This window comes from Peromyscus leucopus, chromosome 5 (assembly GCF_004664715.2).
Source record: "Peromyscus leucopus breed LL Stock chromosome 5, UCI_PerLeu_2.1, whole genome shotgun sequence".
NCBI classification, from domain to species: Eukaryota; Metazoa; Chordata; class Mammalia; order Rodentia; family Cricetidae; genus Peromyscus; species Peromyscus leucopus.
Window position 1 is genome coordinate 110,707,015 of NC_051067.1, and position 20,167 is coordinate 110,727,181.

Sequence of the window (20,167 nt, forward strand, 5' to 3'; positions counted from 1 at the left end):
CATGAGACACAGCCTTCTTGATGAAGCCTCCGGGGATTAATCCCCTTAATATGGACACCTACATCATCACCTTTCCATCCCTTCATCAAGCAACTGTGTACAAACCCTTAGTTCCTATGGAACTCCCAGCTCCTTGAAATGATCGAGACCCAAGGAGGGAATTCCTTGTTTTCCTTTGTCCTGTTGATTACATTGTTTCAGTGGGTTCTCTGAGACCCAAGGAGGGAATTCCTTGTTTTCCTTTGTCCTGTTGATTACATTGTTTCAGTGGGTTCTCTGCCCCACCCCCCAATTTTATAACAGAAATGCAACAAACTTAACAGCTTCATATACGTACACATGCATTCAGATTTTTATTTATGTCTGGTTTAAAAATGCTTCATTTAAAAGTTCTGAAGTGCAGAGAACACACAAAAAGAAAGCCCTTCCTAACCTCATCACCCAGAGGTGATTTTAATTTAAAATGGGTTGGTACATGCAAATTTAGCCTTTCCTGTACAGATATGATATCATAGGGTTATTTTGTAGAATTAAAATGATTCTGCATATAATTTGTAACTAGCATTTATAAAGTTTTACAATGTATGATCTTTTCTTAGTGGAGAGGGACAGGTGGACACAGGTTCTCATGTATCCCAGACTGGCCTCAGACTACTGGTCCTCCTGCTTCCGGCACTTGGGGTTACAAGTATGTGCCACCATGCCTGGTGTGTAACCTTGTTTTGATGCCAGTAAACACCTTTCTCCAGTACTATTATCTTTTGATTCATTATATCTGTTTATTAGTGTGTGCATGTGTGTGTGGAGGTCAGAGAACTAAATGCAAGAGTCAGCTTTCCCTCCATACTGTGGGTCCTGGGGATTGAACTCGGGTCCTTAGTCTTGACAAGTCCCTCTTCCCACCGAGCTCTGTTGCTGGCCCCACAGCAGGACTTTCAGTAGCTGTGGGCTGTGCCACTCACTATAGGAAGGTTCTGTGGTTTATTTAGCCGCCCCTTCATTTGACATTCAGGCGGTTTGCAACTTTTTACTATTGTAGGAAACTTTAACAAAGACACCAAAGAGGAGGACTCGCTCTGGCTGAGGAGGACTGACTGATTGGAAGGACTCCCTCTGTGTTTTAGGCCCCGGTTCATCATGGTCTCCTACTGAAAACTATACCTTTTGAGACTCGCACATCTCCCATTATTACATGGTGACATCTTTGCTTTTTTTTCTTTTCTTCCCCTTGGTGAAATGTGGGAATGCCTCGCCCATGCCAAGGTCACGTGTCGAATAGTTCCTGTTCGTGCTCTTCCTGGTTCTGTGCCTCCACACTTGAACCCATCTGGAGTTTGTGGTCCCTTGTGCTGTGAGGCAGTGATCTCTCTCTGTTTTTTATGTTTAGTTATCAACTTCGACCTCTTGTACCAAACAGTCTCCCTGCCCGTCCCATGGTGCCCAGCTGCGCTGACATATTGCACAGTAGATTTTTACTTAAGCCTCTTCCTAGACTCGCTCTTGCTTCATTGATTGGCCTTGACTTGGGCCTGAACACAGCCCTCTGGATTACTTTAGTTTGCCACTGGCTGGTAGCAAAGTCTAACAATTCACCTCAGTCATCAGTTAACAGTGGTTTTTTTTTAGGTAGGGCATGCTGGTTACTCCCGTAATCTTGGAACTTGGGAGACTGAGTCAGGAGTCTTGCTGCAAATCTGGGGCCAGCCTGAGATCAACCCACTGTGTACAGTGAGTTCTAGGCCAATCTGGAATCTAGAGTAAGACCCTGTCTTAAAAACCCAACCCAAACCAAACAAACAAAACACCCCCTTTTCCTTATCACCTGTTTATTTTTTTATTATTTATCACCTGTGACTTTTATGGACTGTTGAGTTAATGGGCAACACCTTCTGTGTCTGTTCAAATCTATTAGCGATGTCGGACAAGGGAGGTCTAATTAGACAGCTGTATTTTACGGCAGCGGTTCCCTGCAGGTTGACTCTGATTGGTGAGCAGCATGCTTTGGGCCAGCATTCCTAAATACAGAGATGCCTTCGGACAGACACCCTAATCAGCCCCTCCTGTTGCCAGATTGCTCACAAGGACATCCTGAGAGACAAAAGCAAATGCCATTCAGGTTTAATAGTCCCTTGATCTTTTAGCCGAGTCGTGGTAATCACAGATGTCACCGCATTTGGGTAGAAAGAGGGGAGATAAAGGTAGCTGGCCCCGCTCTGCGCCCAGTGAACGCAGGTTTCCTGCTCATCATTCCTGGCTACCTTTTCCAAGAGCTTGCCAACACCTGCCTGGTGACTGGATTTGTGCTTCGTAGTCCAGGTCACAATGTACAGGTTCCAGTGACCTTGAAAACTCAGAAACCGTGCTTCTTTTCAATGCTGCTTTTCTTGCTCAGGATCAGGTAAAACATTGAAACTGCTGGCCGGGGAAACACCTTGGTGGTTGCTGACACTCCAGGGCACTGAGTCGTTAGAACTGTGTTTGGCACATGAAACGCACTCCAAGCTCACCGCCATTGTAACCCTCCTCCACAGCTTAGAAAATGGATGCGTGGAGAAGTATCCTGTATCCAAAATGCTTGGGACCCAGACATGTTGGCAGTTTTGGAATTTTTCTCAGCATGTTTGTGTATACATACTGAAATATCTTGTGATGGGATCCAAGTCCAAGCATGAAATTGATTTGCTTCACACATATCTTGGTAACTTCATATGGTATTTTTAGTGCAGCAGTATAGTGACTGTGATCCGTCATGTGAGGTCCAAACGTGGAGTTTTCAAGTTGTGCTGTTATGTCGATGTTCAAAATGCTTTGGATTTTAGAGTACATTGGATCCGGGATGCACAGCCCGTGTGCTCTTTAAAACTCCATCTGAGGTTCTGTCTCGAGAGGCAGTTTCCCTGTTTTTATTATCTAGCTTATTGGATAGTTTTGGGTGGAATCCTGCGGTTGCTGGTTTGTGATGGTTACACTTACTGTGTTGACGGCCAAGATCCACCACCATTTCTTGTGTTCGGTGGTACTGTGTGTTTACAAGAGAGTCGTCTGCAGGGGTCCAGTGCCAACAGGGTGTTAGGAGAATGCAGGTGATTTGGTTCTGTGCAAGTGCTCTCTCTCACCTCTTCTCCATGGCAAAGAGTGGTGGGGAGGGTCAGTACTGGGACTGAGTGTCATGTAGAAGACCATGGCACTTCTCACCCGAACATCTGTTTGCTCTTTTGTTTTCTAGAAGTATTTTATTTTCTGTTTCTTTTAGAATGACCAAACACTGAACGGTTGAAATTGAACACGCCAGCATCTCAGTGTTTGAGGTTACAGATCTCAGGGTCGTCATGGCCAGGTTTTATCCTTCTGCTGGCTCCTGGTTGCTTTTGCAGACCTGTGTGCATTATTCTGTGACTGCTCCCTCGACTCCTCAGACTGGTAGACGTCAATAGGATTGGTGGTGAGGTTTGTCCCTGTGATGCACAGACTGGGACGATAGCAGGGAGCACTGTGGTCTGTGGCCTTTGAGAATCTCTCACCCCCGTGACTGGAAAGTTCTTTGGCCCAGCTCTGGGAAGCTCCAAGAGGGCTGCCCTCTGTTGACACCCACCAGCGTCTCTTTGTTTTGTGAACCATCATCCTTATCCTTTCCGTATTGACACTTGGCCACATGGTGCTCCATTTTGATGACCTTGAGCTCTTTTTGTTTGTTTGTTTGTTTGTTTTTTGGTGTTTTGTTTTGTTTTGAGGCAGGGCATCACTTTGGAGCCCAGGCTGGACTGGAGGTCACTTGTACAGCCCAGCATAGCCTTAGACTTGAAATTCTCCTGCCTTAGCCTCCAGAGTGCTGGTATTACAGGTCTGAGTGTCCTTGGAGTTTTGGAGTTGTATATGGAGGTGCAGGATTAACAGGCTACTCTTGAGACAGCAAATGTCGTCTCTAGGGCAGTGTTTCTCAACCTGTAGGTCAGGACCTCCTTGGGGGAAAATGACCCTTTCACAGGGGTCACATGTCAGCTATCCTGCATATCAGATAATTATGATTCATAACAGTAGCAAAATTATGGTAGCAACAAAAATGATTGTGTGGTTGGGGGGGTCAGCGCAGCAGGAGGCACTGTGTTCAAGGGTCGCCGCATTAGGAAGGCTGAGAACCACTGCAGTAGTGCAAGAAGACCTGCGAACAAGCCTCTGTCCCTTCATAGCAGTGCTGCCGTGAACACATGCCTCACACCTTCCTGCCACGTCTTCCCACCTGTAGTCCGGGGTGCGTCATCCCAGTGATGGAACATCACGGTCATCGGGCTGCTGTAAGGACCCAATGGGTGCACTGTTCGTGTGCTCACAGGACCCTTGCTGGTGTGAGAACTTGACAACCCAAGTACTCCTAACAGAGACAGCAAACTCTGGCTTTTCAGGTGGACTTTCCCGGGAGATATGTTCGTGCAAGAGAAGCTGACCTCTGTCACAAGATATTTTTTGTTTACTATAATAACATCAAGATGGATTCCTCACACACACACACCCCACACCCCCCCGAAGCCTGGGAAGAACTTAGTGGTTCGTTTCCTAATGAAAAGTATGGACAAGACCTTCAGAAGAGTAGCTTGCCAGTGTCTTGAGAACCTGGGCTGATGTCCTCTCAACCAGGTGATAAGGTCGTCTTGACATCTTCCTCATGATGGGATGTTGAATTGGCCACTTTCCTCGTCCCGGTGGCCAATGCGTGGCAGAAACGAATTGAGAGATGAATTACAGAGCGTCTTCCCGGGAGAGAGGAAGCGGAGAAAAGAGTGAGACAGGAAAGAATCCAGAGTGAGATATAGTGCGGATGACATGCCCCCAGTAAGCTGCTTTCTGCAGAAGCCCCAGTTTTCCTACACATCACCACTTCCTGGAAGTGCCGTCATATCATAACTCTGTCAGAGACTGAATCCACCGGTGAAGTCAGAGCCCTCAGGATCTAATTGCCTTCAGAAACACATGAAGATGTGTGCTTTATTAGCTTTTTCGGTGTGTTCTTAACCCAGCAAGTTGACTCTGAAAACTAAGCAGTCGAGAGGCCATGGGCAGGGCGCATGCCTTCAGTGATAATCTGTCCAATGATCTATAATGTCATTGTCATGGGGGAATAAGAAATAAGCCCCTTGCATGCCCCTTAGTTCCTGACCAACACTCTTCAGATCCAGGCCATGGAATTCAGGGCCACACAGAGGAACTGCCACAGACAGCCCAGTGCCATGTGGAGTCCTGATTTGGATCCCAGACGGCAGGTGTGAGTAGAGACACTGAGCAGTCTGAGGTGCAGTGGCATCAGGTACCAGTCTCCCTCTCCCTGACAGAATGGCCTGGGTGTTCAGATGGGTGGTGTCGCCACTAGAGGAAGCTGTGTGACGGGCATATGGGAACCTGGAACTATCCTGTGACTCATTTGTAAATATAAACTGATAACAAACTGAAAAGTTAAAATCAAAGAAACGGAACCCCACGGTACATGCTGGGTCTAGAAATGCTTACTGGGTTTAAAGCAGGAGCTAAAAGTGGTTGCCACCATGGCTACCTCCCGGGGACAGTGGGCTGTTAGATGTCGCTGGCCCTCCCGGACTTCCTTCCAAAGGCAGGCACGCAAACATTTTTGTTAAACGTTTTCCAAAGCCCCTTTACTCCCCTTCTGATTGCACGCCTTAGAAGTTTCAGTGGTAGTGCCGCCCCGGACTCCCACCCCGACCTCTGCCAAAGTGTCCTTTTAAGACCCGCTTGGCTCTTCCAGAAGACGTCTTTAAAGTAGCATTTGTTTAGCTGTGCTTAATTTTATTTTCCACTCATATTCCTAACCCATCCAGGTCCCTTTTATATTGCCTCTGCCCTTGCCAGTCTTTTGAAAGCCTCCCAAATTAGCATCATCTGAGAATTTAATTAACTTGCTGTTTACTAACCCTCTCCTTTCAAGATAATTAATGAGGATGTTAAGGACACTGGGCCCTGACACTGCTCCCAGTGGCACCTGAGCGGGCAGCTTCCGGAGTGAGGCTTTGGCAGGGTGGAGAGCGCCCCTCGGCTGTCCGGCAGCCGGTGTCCAAGGCACTGCGGCCACACGAGGGGCTGGCACCGGGGGCGAACGTTGGCTCGAAGTCGGGCTTTGCTGCCTCGCCCTTTCCCACTCATTTTCTGCTTTGTTAATTAAAAAGCCCATTTCACTCAGAGTGCAATGCTTATTTTTCGTGTTATTCCCTAGACAGCGCCTCCATTACCAGGCTTGAAATTAAACTAGCTGAGAACGTCCAGTGTCACAATTCCCTTTTGTGTCTGTCGGAGTGGTGCCGCGGCGTCTCCGGCTCTGCGCCCCCTCCCCCTCGGCTTTCAGCTCAGTCCAGGTAACTGGAGATGATTGTTGATGTAGACCCGAATGCTGCTTTCTGGAACTTCTGTAGCCGTGGAAGCCCGCTCCGTCCAATATGGTAGCCCGCAGCATCCAGTAGGGTAGCCTGCAGCATCCAGTAAGGTAGCCCACAGCATCCAGTAAGGTAGCCCACAGCATCCAGTAAGGTAGCCCACAGCATCCAGTAGGGTAGCCCACAGCATCCAGTAAGGTAGCCTGCAGCATCCAGTAGGGTAGCCCATAGCATACAGTAGGGTAGCCCACAGCATCCAGTAGGGTAGCCCACAGCATCCAGTAGGGTAGCCCGCAGCATCCAGCAGGGTAGTCCACAGCATCCAGTAGGGTAGCCTGCAGCATCCAGTAGGGTAGCCCACAGCATCCAGTAAGGTAGCCTGCAGCATCCAGTAGGGTAGCCTGCAGCATCCAGCAGGGTAGCCCACAGCATCCAGTAAGGTAGCCTGCAGCATCCAGTAGGGTAGCCTGCAGCATCCAGTAGGGTAGCCCACAGCATCCAGTAAGGTAGCCTGCAGCATCCAGTAGGGTAGCCTGCAGCATCCAGTAGGGTAGCCCACAGCATCCAGTAAGGTAGCCTGCAGCATCCAGTAGGGTAGCCTGCAGCATCCAGTAAGGTAGCCTGCAGCATCCAGTAGGGTAGCCCCTAACCACTTGTGGCTGTTGAGCACGTGACACATGACCACCATGACTAGGGATCGAAACGTTTAAGCGGTATTCAACATTCTGGAAGTTTAAATAGTCACACGTGGCTAGACGGTGACTCTATTGGCCGCCGAGGCTAGTGGGTCCCTTATCTGCTTGGGCTCATCTGTGTTGGGTCTAAGGCAGTTTGCCTACCTTCTCCGGGGACTTTCTCCTCAGATGGAGAGGGTAAACTGATTGCAACATGGTATCCAAAGGGCTGTAATTAGGAAGGTAAGTTTTCCGAAGGAAAAAGATGTTACTTTCTAAATCCAAATGTAAATGACTTGGATTATCCGTGTCACTGAGCACTTCATTCATGCAGATAATTGAGAATTGACAGTGCCCTTTTCCCTCAATTACTTCCTGATAGTTCCATGTGGTACAATGGGGGAAACATGAAGCTATTTTTAAATAGCTATGTTAATGTCCTCATTAATTTTACCATTTTTCTACCAATTAACAAATATTAACTCTTGAGGCAGAATTAAGTTGGCTTCCCCTAGGAAGCCACATTTGCCGGTAACTCCCTTGCCACGAGAGCCTGGCGAGGCTTAGCTTTTCAAGCCTTCTGTGTGACAGTGTGCAGGTGAAGCAGAAACATAGTGATGTTCATGGTGATCTCGTACTGGATCCTTCCCAGTGTGACACAGTGCCGTGCGACAGGTACTGAGCCAGAACCAGACCCTTGGGTTGAGTTCCATGGCCCCCGTGTATCAGCCTCACATATGGCGCAGCGCGGGGCTACATATTCAATGCCTACAGGGCCACAGGGGTTTGAAATGGATAATGGAGGGGATGCCCAGCGCCTGCCCAAGTGTGGATCTCAGGGGCTGTGGAGCCTTCCTGCCGCCTTCTCTTCGTTCCTTCCTTCTCTCCCTCTTTTCTGTTCTTCTGTCCTTTTTTTTGAGGCAAGCGCATCCTGATTGCATAGGGGGCTGACAGATTTGAAAGCATCCACTAGTAATTAAAAATCCTTCACATACAGAGTCACACCACTTACACCCCCAGAGTTCGCGGCTGCTGCCAGGTTGCCTTTACTGTTTTAACTCGATCTTGTCCGTTGAACTGAATGACATCGGGAGTCTCCCTGTCCCCAAAGAATCAGTCCCAGTGTGGAATGGACAAACCCTTTGAAATCCATATGGGGCTGGAGACATGTGTGATGGTGGTGTTACTAAGATGTTTGTGCGATTACTTTTCCAAGTTGGGACTTTGAGACCGGCCACTCATTCCTGGCTTTCAAGACCCTCAGCCTTCTGCTTTCAGTAGATGCTTAGGGGGTACAAGCATGGGGTGTAGAGAGAGACACAGGCATGGTAGTCACTCAGGTGTGACCTCCCACCTGCGCCCCTCTCAGCTCCTGGAGAGCATCAGAGGTGCTTACATTTTACCATTGTTAGGTTATAGGCTTGGTAAATGTGGAGTCCGCTCTCAGCTGTTGCCCAGCTTAGAGTAAGTGTCCAGTCTTCACATCATTTCACAGGAGTGACTCTTGATTATAGAAGGATATGTAAAACTTGAGGATCACATGGCCCAGGGCATAGTTACATGGAAGTTCTTACATCAGAAACAAGGGGTGATGTTTAATTATTCTGAATTCATTTTGTCATTCAGAGTTAAATGATCCTTGACTACGTGTTGATCTTCAGTTTCAAACAGCCTATTTTTACAAAAAGTTTTCAAGCCTGTGCGTGTGAGAGAGAGAGACAGAGACAGAGACAGAGAGACAGAGACAGGGGCATGTGGATTGGGGGCATCCTATCTTCTTTGAGACCAGGCTTGTGGGTTTTCATGTGACTGGGTAAAAACTTCCAGTTTCAGATCAGGATCAATATATTGCCAACAGAGGAGGGAAAGCCAGCTAGTCACTTGTCTTTTTTTTTTTTTTGGTTTTTTGAGACAGGGTTTCTCTGTATAGCTTTGCGCCTTTCCTGGAGCTCACTTGGTAGCCCAGGCTGGCCTCGAACTCACAGAGATCCGCCTGCCTCTGCCTCCCGAGTGCTGGGACTAAAGGCGTGCGCCACCACCGCCGGCCTTTTTAATTTTTTTTTTTTTTGTGATATATATTTTTTATTTTACAATATCATTCAGTTCTACATATCAGCCATGGGTTCCCCTATTCTCCCCCTCCCACGCCCTCCCCTTACCCCCAACCCACCCTCCATTCCCACCTCCTCCAGGACAAGTCCTCCCCCGAGGACTGTGATCATCTTGGTAGACTCAGTCCAGGGAGGTCCAGTCCCTTCCTCCCAGACTAAGCCAAGTGTCCCTGCATAAGTTCCAGGTTTCAGACAGCCAACTCATGCAATGAGCACAGGACTTGGTCCCACTGCCTGGATGCCTCCCAAACTGATCAAGCCAATCAACTGTCTCACCTATTCAGAGGGCCTGATCCAGCTGGGAGCCCCTCAGCCTTTGGTTCATAGTTCATGTGTTTCCATTCATTTGGCTATTTTTTTTCAATAATTGAGTAAAACTGAAATTTATTATATGCCACAGTCGTCCTAGGGACCTCCATGCTATATATATAGCCTCTATGGTTCTATGGGTTGTGGTCTGATTGTTCTTTATTTTATATCTAGAATCCACCAATGAGTGAGTACATACCATTACTGTCTTTCTGGGTTTGGGTTACCTCACTCAGGATGATTTTTTTCTAGTTCCATCCATTTGCCAGCAAATTTCATGCTTTCATTGTTTTTCTCTGCTGAGTAGTACTCCATTGTGTATATGTACCACAATTTTTACATCCATTCTTCCGTTGATGGGCATCTAGGTTGTTTCCAGGTTCTGGCTATTACAAATAGTGCTGCTATGAACATAGCTGAGCATGTATCTTTATGGTATAAATCAGCATTCCTTGGGTAGATGCCCAAGAGTGGGATGGCTGGGTCTTGAGGTAGTTCGATTCCTAATTTTCTGAGAAACCGCCATACTGATTTCCACAGTGGTTGTACAAGTTTACATTCCCACCAACAGTGGAGGAGTGTTCCCTTTGCTCCACATCCTCTCCAACATTGGTTGTCATTGGTGTTTTTGATCGTAGCCATTCTAACAGGTATAAGGTGGTATCTCAGAGTCGTTTTTTTTTTTTTTTTAATTTTATGTGCATTGGTGTTTTGCCATGGGTGTCCAGTCCCCTGGAACAGGAGTTACAGACAGTTGTAACTGCCATGTGGGTGCTGGGAATTGAACCCAGATCCTCTGGGAGAGCAGTCAGTGCTCTTAACCACTGAGCCATCTCTCCAGCCTCACTTGTCTTTTATACATAAAGTTTTATTGGTACACAGCCACCCTCCATTATCTCCTTACAGTCTACCACTGCTTTTTACAGAGCCAGAACTGGGTGACCGTGACAGAGGGGCAATAGCCTCAGCCTTAAGGTGTTTGTCCTCCAGGTATTTACAAAGTCATCTGACCTCTGGTCTGATAGATAAAAATGAGTCTTCTTAGAGCAGTGGCTCTCAACCTGTGGGTTGCAACCCCTGGGGAGGGGGTCAAATGACCCTTTCACAGGGGTCACACATCAGATATCCTGATATCAGATACTTACGTTAGATTCATAACAGTAGCAAAATTACAGTTATGAAGTAGCCACAAAATAATTTTGGGGTTGGGGAGTCACCACAACACAGGGAACTATACTAAAGCGTTGCAACATTAGGAAGATCGGGACCCACTGGCTTAGAGGCTTGTTTTAATGAATTCTGGGGAAACTGTGGAGTTAGACATTACTCTACTTACGGCGTCCTTAAAATGCATTTGTTGTCAGCTTGGCTGGCTCTGGCTTATTCCTGTGATCTGGAGAATTTGCTTATTAGATGTTGAATGCAGTGACCCTGGTTTCATGGTAACTAACCCTGCCTCGGCCCCATGCTGATGCACTGCTAGTCATTATATTCCAGAGACTGAGTGGTTTTCAACATTGCGGTGAGGAGGACTCTGCTCATTAGTGGGTCCGTGCAGCCTTCGGTTCCACTAATCCCGGAGTGCTTTCTCAACCCGAAACCGTGGGTATTATTCTAAACGTTAAGTAATCTATCTCTCTCTGAAGACAAAGTGTTCCCTGGCCATCACTAGCCGAGCTCCATCATCGTGATGATGCCGTGAGGTGGGGTCTAAGTACTGCCATCCGGCGTCGATGCTGAAATGGGTGGAAGGGTGACTCACTGAAGGTCACTTACTAACAAAGCCCATCGGCCATTTGTGTCATCTCATGAGTCACATTGGCGCTGGGGAAATGCAGCTGGCACCTGCAGAACTCACACCCAGAGGCAAGCTGGTCCTCCTAACAGGTTCTTCCCTGGCAACCCAATGATTGAATTATCAAGGTAAGTGAATGGGTGATCAAGTAATTAATTCATCGCCGTCTAGGCTCAGGATCCCTGTGAAGTCAGATGGTGGGGTAGGCTTTCTGAGCCTCCAGGTTCCTGTTCAAACCGGTCATCACCACCTGACCTCGGATTTCAGTTTGCTTTAGCGCTTAATAAGTACCTACAGGCTGACTTCTTCCAGCCTCTTGGTAGGGGGTGCCGCTCTTCCTCTGTTTCCAGGGGGAGATGGCACTTGGTGCCAGAGGCCCGTGTTTTCTCTCCCCTGTTCTCACTGTTAGACGATCTGGGTTCTGCGTGTCCAGTTCAGAGTAGAAGGGTGCCTGGTTCCTGCCTTCAGAAGCCTTCCAGTCTCCACGGGGACTTTCCTACAGACACAAAGGTCCTGAATGGCCATGAGTAACGGTGGGTGGAGCCTTCAAGACTTAGACTCCAGAAGGGAAGGCCTCTCTGTAGACAGAAAGGAGATGCATAGAAGGCAGTGTTAGGATGTGCTGGAAGTAGCTGAATGCACAGGAGTAATGGCACAAGCCAGCGCACACCATCTACAGAAAGAATAATGAAAATCACTTGTTTTCACGAGAGGTCAGAAGTGTGAGGTAAATAGGAACAGGAATGTCGAGAGGCAAGAGAGGGGTGAGTGAGTTAAAGCTGGAAGAATGACCAGTCACAGAACACAGTGACCAGTACTTGGGAGGCTGAGGCAAGAGGATTATTGTGAATTCTGAGACCAGCCTGGGATGCTGAGTGAGACCCTATCCCAAAACAAACAGAGTATCACGGTGACCCAAAGCCGAGTGAGACTGGGTGTTGGGTCCCCTGGCCTTCCGTTATCATAACTGCGAAGGCCCTTGGCACCTTTCAAATGCCACTAGCCCGAGAGCTTTCGGAAAGGTGGCAGTTCTTGATTGGCAGTCGGCACGGTCCAGGCTCGAGTCCCAATGTCCCCATGTCCCTTTCCCGTGGGGGTGTCTGCCGCGGCTGGTGTGCTGGAGCCCCCTGGTGCTCTGCTGCTGCCAGGAGCTCAGCTGTCTGTCTCCCTTCGGTCCCTGTCTTCCTTTTCCCCTCCGCACACTTGACTGCTGTTTTCCTCCAGCCAGTTTGCACTTCAGCGAGGGAAACTGCCCGTGGTACATTTCAGCAGGGCTGGTGGACTCTGCCCAAAGGGGAATACACGCGCTGCCCCGGCCCCAGCAGGTTCCCATGGCCTTTCCCTGGCCTAGCCTGGTTTCTTGGCCAGTTGGAACACCCAGTGCATGTCTCTGAGGAGAGGATGTTTGGATTAGCGGTGGACGGGTTGCTGCAAAGCCTTCCTGTGTAGGAGTTTCCTAGGGCTGGAGAAACGGCTGAGGGGTGAAGCAGCAGCACTCGTTCCTCTTCCAGAGGACGCGGGTTCAGTCCCCAGAACCTCTGTCAGGCGGCTGGCAGGCACCCGTAGCTCCAATTCCACTATACCCTCCTCCGGCCTCCATGGGCATACATGTGGTATATACTCACATACGCATAAAATAAATAAATAAATATATTAAAAATAAGTTTTAAACATGCTTTGTTGGCAACTCTGTCTTTGGCCTCGTTCCACTGAGAGCAGAATCCTGTGTCAGGGGCTTAGGTCCAAGTTGTGTGGGCATCTCCCCAAAGGGGACCGTTTGGGCTGGCCAGCCAGGCAGAAGCCTCGGGATAGAGCTGAGGTGGGAAATATACACACAGCGGTGTGGGACTTCTGAGCCCCTGTGGGGAGTATTCCCTCCCCCCAACAGACCTCACAGGCCCTGGAATTTGGATATTGAGGAAGGCAAACCATCCAGCCATTCTTCAGGGCAGTTGGAGAGACTCGGGGGGTGCGGGGAGGAGGAAAAGGAAGCACCTTTTCCTGTAAAGGTGCAGTCGGCTCTGCCCACACCTGCCCAGGGCTCCCACAGCCTGAGTTGCTCCCCGAGAGGCATCTGTGGAGGCCGCGCTCTCCTGCCGTCTCCTGTGTTCCTCCCTATGCCGTGTAGCCGAGTCTTGCCCCTACTTCCCCGTTAACAGTAGAGCATGGTGACCAGCCCCTGCCTCAGAAAACAAGGCAATCCAAAGAACACAACTAGGGATATCTGGAAGAAATGGAAGGATGGGACATCTGTGACCACTCAGATGTCCTCTAGCTGGGACATTCTGTCTATTTGGAGGGAAAGGAGGGGGGCACTGTCTTGTGATCCTCATACTAAGAAACTTGGGTCACCAAGTACAGCCGCTTCAAGTCATTATCTCCTGTCATAAAATAGTATTCAAACAAGTCGTCAATATCAGCAAGCGTTTATTTTCTTCACTCCCCAGCATTCTAGCTCGGGAAGGAGGGTGTAGAGAAGGAGGGCGCAGTGAGGCTCCTTCACTCCCCAGCATTCTAGCTCAGGAGGGAGGGTGTAGAGAAGGAGGGCGCAGTGAGGCTCCAAGGAGGAGGGTGTGTGGTGGGTACTGACAGGGCCGTGGGACCAGAGGGAAAGAGACAAAAAATGGCCCAGCTGTGATGGGACAGGGCCGCCACGAGACTGTGTTGTCGCCCTGCCTTTTGATTCCTGTGGCATTTCATCAAGTGAAGGGAGTACCTGGGAGGGCATCCAACCAGGAAAAGGCACCCAAACCAGAAAGATCAGATTGGCCAGTGCAGCGGGGACTGCTTTCTGTGCTGTGGAGGGCCGAAATCTGACATGAAGGAAGTGGCTTTGGACTCCATTAGATAGGTCTTGATGAGTCCGCCAGAGACCAAGAGTCTGGTGTGTGTGGGGGGGATTTTCCTCGTTCATTCAGATCATCAGTCACCAGGGCTGAAGGACCAGCCATGGATCTGGAACTGTGTGGTGGAAAGAGGAGAGGAAGACAGGACTTGGCCCAGCTCGAGAGACGCTGTTCGGGGTGGCAGGAGAGCAGGCCGCACTGGTTGCCCAGTGTCTTAAGTAGAATGTAAAAGCTGCTTCTGGAAGAATGCAGGTCCCAAAGGAGAGCCTGGAGACTGGGCCTCTGTAAAGTGCGCAGGTCCGGCCATTCCAGAGAAATACTTCTTTTCTTTACATCTGTGTACTCCCCCGCCCCCAAGCTCCCTTCAAAAGACCCCATATATTTTATTCAATCAGAAGATGACCCCGTTAACATTTTGAGTCCAGTAGTATGATCAGTTTCGTGATTTTCATTTAATAAGTGGAAACTTTTATTATAGGGTAGCGCATATTCTTTTGGTTTTATTTTTCCCAGCAATTTTGCATTCTGTAGCAGTTAGGTCGTGGGCTAGCCTACATAGTTTCTACTCTGGGCCAAATCTCAATGCACATATCCCCTTTCAGATAGATGTTGGTCACTGAACTGTTTCTAATGGAGAATCTGTTGGCCACCACACAAACACACCGAAGGTCCTCTATATTGGAAGCCTGCCTTACCTGACCTACCATTTAAGGCAATAGTCACAGACACACTTGCCTAAGAGTCACCTGGAGGGCTTGCTGAGACCCGTGTGTCCAGGTTCCACCTTTAGAATTCCCGTTGAACTGGACAGAACCTAAGAATCTCCAAGTCCAAGGTTTCCTAGGAGTCCACGCTGGCAGTTGATGCTGACAGTCCGTGGATGCTCCTGGATAACATCTGTCGTGAGCTAAGCATCCCTGGGCAAAGAAATTGCTGAGTTCCTGGTGGGACCTTCCTTTAATGGCTCCTTCTCAAGGACTGGAGCAGGAATAAAGGAAGGGCAGGTGCCTCTCCAGACCCTGAGTTACCCTCCTTTGTGAGAATTCAGACTCCTCCAGTGTCCCCAAACTTTGTTTGATGCTGATCTCTGAGCAGTGGTTTTCACCTCTCCCAACTTCTTGCCTCTTCGTCCACGAGGAACAACCATTCTGAAGACCAAAGCTGAGTCTCAGCCTCAGGGAGTGGCAGGTGGTTCTCTGTGTGACTCTCAGGCTTCAGGGGTCAGTCTTACCTTGGGCTTCTACTGGATGGTGCTGAGATCTTTCCACGAGAGGCCCCTTGTGACCTGTAAATGCTGCTGTGGAAGCGAGGGTGCTAATCTTCAGGGACAGCACAGTCGAGGGAAGATTCCCAGAGATTCCCCTAGCCCGGGAGATACTCGCGTCTTTGAGCCCATGCCCAGTGGAGTGATTAATCGATGTCCTCCACTCTGCTGGACAATTAAGGGAAGCGGGAGAAGGAGGGAAAAGTCTTCAGTTAGACCTAATTTGGCACCATATTGTTTTCTGTTAATCTATTTTGCTTTCTGTCCGTCTGTCCCAAGGGACGGGTGCCTTGCTGCTTGCTGAAGCATGCATAACTAATGTCCTCATTAAGGGCTGATCTGTTTATCAGGACCATGCTAGGAAGCTGGGCTGCCAACCTAGGCACAAGCTGGGGGCTGTTACCTCCCTCTGGGCCTTAGCCCCACCTCATTAAGCTGGTCCTGGCTATTGATTGGGAGCCTGTGTTTGGAAGAGTCTTACTTACTCCATGCATTATCTTGACAGATTGATCAGACCTGATTGAGAACCTCTTAAAGGAACGAACAGCTGTAATGGGAAAGTTGGACTCTGTCATCCGTTAGGATGATTCTGGAAGCAAGAAGAACAAGGCTGACATCTTGGAGCAATTGTATTTACAATTAACATGGCTGAAAACGATTGCCTCTATTGATCCCCCCTTCCTGCAATTACAGCCCCATTGTTTACATTCCAGCACTTCAGTTATAAAAAGGAAATTCAATAATTATTGCATTATTTAAAGTTAAAGTGCCACAGAGTTTGCTGGCTGCGCTCGCTGGTTGATTTAACGTTCAGTAAAATCCATGCTGAGCTCTCCATCTTGAGGCCAGCAATATCGGCTTTTAATGAGACTTAAGGGGGGGGGCTCGGAGTACATGGTGTTTGTCTGGGTTATTTATGGGGGTGGGGAGCTGAAAGCAGGGCAGAGAAACCAGCCATGTCATGGTTCATGAAACGGTCCCCCTTGCCACCTGGCCATCCAGCCTGCAGATGACCATGTCTTGGTCTTCTGGCAGATACTTGACTATTTATTTCCTTCAAACAAGTTTTCTTTACCTCGTTGCTCTCTCGTTCCCCTTCCTCTTCCCTTCTACAAAACCTGTAGACCTTGACCTTCAGTAAGACCTGCAGTCCTTGACCTTCAGTAAAACCTGTAGACCTTGAGGAGAAAGGTTGGGCTGTCAAAACAGTGGACAGGAGGATCCCTACCAAATCTGTTAAGTCAGTTTCTCTCTGTCCTGTTCCCATTTTTCCCTTTCAAGGGAGAAGATAGATAGATAGATAGATAGATAGATAGATAGATAGATAGATAGATAGAGATCACACAGCTCTCATGAAAAAGTTAGCCCCATAGAACTTCTGTATCCCATGTACCAGTCCTGGGAGGCTCGGGAAGTGGCCCTGAGTTTTGGGTACCAAATTCATGCTCTCAGTAGCAGCAACCAGGTAGTTCAAGAGCATGGGAGGAATCTTGCAGACCGTTTTCCTTTTTTCCCCTATTTGGTTGAGAGTTACTGTGGGCTCGGTTCCAGAGAGCATCTGGGCAAGCGCACCTAGCAGGATGCAGAGTGGACAGGGAAGAAGGCGGCCCCTTCCACTCAGCCCTCCCCAGTCACCCTCCCTTCCATGGCCCCAGCACATTGTAGATCTACAGGTGTGAAAGGCAAGAGGAAGATGAATAAAGCCAATTGTGACTTTTATGAAGTATCCGAGGTGGGCCAGGAGCGGGCAGCCGCTTCCCAGTGACTTTTTCACTAAGGAGTCTTGTGTGCAGGTTTTGGGTGATTTATCACATGTACTTTGCGAGAGTCCAAAATACTCCCTAGGAAAATGGCAAGTACAGAGATTTGAAGCCTTGGACGTTTTCCTCCCCACTGTGGGGCATCTCCATGTTTTCTAACCTGGGTCTCTTTTCTCTGGTGATTGCTGTTCAAGCCATAGCCCCAGTACCAGCAGCCCCCCCCCCACACACACACATACACACACCCAGGAAGATTATAAATTCCTGCTGAATTAGAAGTCCCTGTAAGGAACCTGGTCATTCAAGGTATAACAGTGGCATCTGCCCCCCAGGGCTCCCAGTGGAGGCCAAGTTGGAGAGCCACTGAGGTAGAACACCAGTGTGGCACCCACCTGTCAGATGGGATGGGACAGGATCTGGACTCACAGTAGGATGATCATGGCAGTGCCAAAGAGTTTAGACAGTCCTTCGTGTTTTCCAAAGGACGTTCACTTACCGTTTCTCACACGGTTTGGTAAATGGCCTCTGCGGAGGGCACAGCACGTGTGAGTATCTCCGTTTTTTACAGATGAAATGATAATATCTGTTTGGACCACCCCACCCCCTCACTGCCCTCTGCCTTGGGGATTTTCGTGGAGTTGGAGATACAAATAAGCAAACTTCTCAGAGTATACTTGGGGAGGAGGGAAGTGCCTCCCAGCCACGTTACCTGAGTCACTTTCTCCCTGTCCTTACCGGGGGTGTTGACAGACTTGATTAAGAACATGGCTCTTGAGCTTTCATTATATCAGCATCCCAGTGGACAAAAGGATGGGTGAACATTGTTTTGTGGCAAGGGCATGGGCTTCATACACTAGCAGCAGGGGGTCTGGGTCAATCACTTCCAGTAAACGTGGGATCTTTTCATGTTCAGGATTCTCCCAGCATAAATTCTGTTTATTACAATTTCTTTACTGTTGACTCTTGGCTACCCCTTTAGGATCTGGGAAGGTGTGGGAGTTGGTTGTACTGAGGGAGGTGTTAAATAGGCATGTTTCCATTCTTAATCCCAAAGATTAACTAATTTTAAAAATTATCGCAAGTGATAGTAGCCTTAATTATTATGAAAACTAACTATGTATCAGTTATAGTTGATAAACATTTTATGTACAACACACTATTGAGTCCTCCCAGGCATGGGATAAGGAGGTTCGGTTCCTGAGGAAATGGAGGCCTGGTAGTATGTGTGACTTGACCTTTAGGGTAGCCGGCAGACTCACAGTGAGGGTCTCCTGCTAGATGGGTGGTCAGCTATGGTGCATCCTGGGCCAGCTTTCTTGACAGTAGATTGACGAGGAGCGGAACAGTATCACAATTCTTTATTTTTGTGTGACAAATTATATGTGTAATGGCTGGAGAGTAATACCAAGGCAGGTGTCTATCTCAGTAAGCTGAGAAGGCCGCAGTTACCAGAATGCGGTCCTGGTGAGGGTTTTGAGTTCCAGGGTCTGGGACCATTGGCATTTTCTGAAGGATGGTCAGAATTTTCCTCACAGGGAAAGATGCAATGACTTTATGCTAGGGTACCAACATTCCCCAAGCGTCCATATTTGTACTCTTTTTTCTTTTTCTTTTTCCCCCCAGAAAGATTCTAAGCACAGGCCGACAACCTACAGAGAGTTTCAGATTTCGGGAGTTATTTTTCTCCTAGGCTTTGGTGTCTGGCACAAGGTTGCTAATACTGAGATTTAGGAACCAAGTAGTGTTCGTGTAGGAGAAGGAGTCAGGAACCTCAGCCCAGACCCCGGAGTTCGGAGGCAGAGAGGAAGCACTCTACTCTGGTGGCTCGTTCTGGGCCGTGAGGAGCCTGGCCTAGAAACCAGAAAATAGGCCAGAGCCACCCAAGCCATTGATCTAGGGACCGTTTTTACCTCCTTTCCCCCCCTCCTTATAAATCATACCTTACGTTGTCTGCGGGGCCCCTACAGTGAAATAGGGCTAAATTAGCCTGTGCCAAGGACGACGGCACTAGGGGATGAAAAGCCAAGATTAAACAGAAAATATGTATATATTTAGGTTGACCTTTCTTTCGCGTATGATGCCGAAAATGTGACATTCAGTCTTAAACTAACTCAACCTCACTGATTAAAAAAAATTAACTGCCCTCGCCCCTGGATGCATTACCTCTGAAAGGATTCTTTTTATAGGCGCTCAAGGTGAATGCCTGGGCTTTGGGAGCCTCTGGTAGAAAGGTCTTTCAGATCAAGCCAAGTAGCCCGCAGCAGGCGCTTGGAATCCTGTCCCAGGTTCTAGCCCTGTGCCTGCTGACCCGGGGGGTGGTCATGTGATCTCTCTCAGTGCTGGATCCCTTCCAGGTCAGGAGTCAGATGCTCTGAGCCTTACCTCACAGGATACCAGTGTCCCCATCTTCACCTCCTCTTTCAATGTTAGGGAATTTGCAAGCTAACTTGGGCTCCTCCAGCATCTGATTTGCAGGTGAGATTTTATAACTGTACCCCGGCCCCCAAGAAGCTGACGCCCCTGGTGTGTCATTCCAGGGGGCTGTTCTAGCAGAGCCCTCTCCTCCAGTTGGGGAGCCCTCTTCAGGACCCAGCAGCTGACTGGGGCCTGCCAGGATGTCCCACCGGGGGGTTTGTTCTTCACTGAGTAAGAGGTGTGAGGTGTTCCCTGGCCTACTTAGTTGGTTCCCTGGGATGGATGCCTAGAAGCTGTCTCCCCCATCAGCTTTGCCATTTTTTTTCTTACTCTCAAAACAGTTACATGGCATGTATTCTGAAGTGTGGCGAGAGGGTATGTGTGGGTGTGTTGATAATAACAGGTGCTATTCCCCGAGGATCTGTCTGTTGTAAATCGTGTGTGTGTGTGTGTGTGTGTGTATGTGTAAATGTGTTCTGCCCATTTTTACTTTAAAGGGGCAGCCGTGACCAAACCCGATCAATATTTCACATCCCATGCATGAAGAACCAGATGTTAGAAGTTTCCTTTTGCTGAGGAGGAGGTGGTAGCCGGGGCCTCTCCAGATTTATAGAAATCA

At 48.6% G+C, this 20,167-nt stretch overlaps 1 protein-coding gene and 1 long non-coding RNA gene across 3 annotated transcripts in view; both read left to right on the top strand.

Moving 5' to 3' along the window:
- Zfhx3 (zinc finger homeobox 3) overlaps positions 1-20,167 on the top strand; it is a 170,735-nt gene that overhangs the window by 41,743 nt on the left and 108,825 nt on the right.
- LOC119088082 lies at positions 14,391-16,139 on the top strand. 2 transcript variants are annotated; one of them, XR_005091670.1, is made up of 2 exons: positions 14,391-15,329; positions 15,879-16,139. It is a non-coding gene; the product is annotated as an uncharacterized LOC119088082 (long non-coding RNA). The 2 variants fall into 2 exon arrangements; XR_005091669.1 differs by having other exon boundaries at positions 14,397-15,297.